Genomic DNA, 927 nt, shown 5'->3' with positions numbered 1-927 from the left:
GCTTGAAATTTTGTGTCCAAGGACAATTCTTCAGTCACCATAAAGTGACATTTCTCCCAATTTAAAACCAGGTTAGTCTCTTGGCACCTTTTCAGGACAAGTGCTAGGTGGTCAAGACAGGAGCTGAATGGGTCTCCATATACTGAGAAGTCATCCATGAAGACTTCCAGGAATTTCTCCAACATATCAGAGAAGATGGATAACATGCATCTCTGAAAGGTTGCAGGAGCATTACACAGACCAAAAGGCATCCTCCTGTAGGCAAACACGCCAGAAGGGCAAGTAAATGCTGTTTTTTCTTGGTCCTGAGGATCTACTGCAATTTGGTTGTATCCTGAATAGCCATCCAAAAAGCAGTAATAATCATGACCAGCTAGTCTTTCTAGCATTTGGTCTATGAATGGTAAAGGAAAATGATCCTTTCTGGTGGCTGTATTGAGCCTTCTGTAGTCAATACACATGCGCCACCCTGTGACTGTTCTTGTAGGAACCAGTTCATTTTTTTCATTATGAACCACTGTCATGCCTCCCTTTTTGGGGACAACTTGGACAGGGCTCACCCAGGGGCAATCAGAAATAGGATAAATAATCCCAGCCTCTAGTAATTTAGTGACCTCTTTCTGCACCACCTCCTTCATGGATGGATTTAGCCTCCTCTGTGGTTGGACCACTGGTTTGGCATTATCCTCCAACAGGATCTTGTGCATGTTTAGCGTCATCCTCCAATAGGATTTTGTGCATGAATCTGCCTGGGCTAATGCCCTTAAAATCACTGATGGACCACCCAAAAGCTGTCTTGTGTGTCCTTAGCACTTGAATCAGTGCTTCCTCTTCCTGTGGATTTAAAGCAGAGCTTAAAATCACTGGAAAAGTGTCACCTTCTCCCAGAAATGCATACTTCAGGGATGGTGGTAGTGGTTTGAGTTC

Source organism: Arachis duranensis, chromosome 6 (genome assembly GCF_000817695.3).
Source record: "Arachis duranensis cultivar V14167 chromosome 6, aradu.V14167.gnm2.J7QH, whole genome shotgun sequence".
Lineage (NCBI taxonomy): Eukaryota > Viridiplantae > Streptophyta > Magnoliopsida > Fabales > Fabaceae > Arachis > Arachis duranensis.
The sequence above is the reverse complement of the archived record's forward strand: the minus strand, read 5'-3'. Positions refer to the sequence as shown.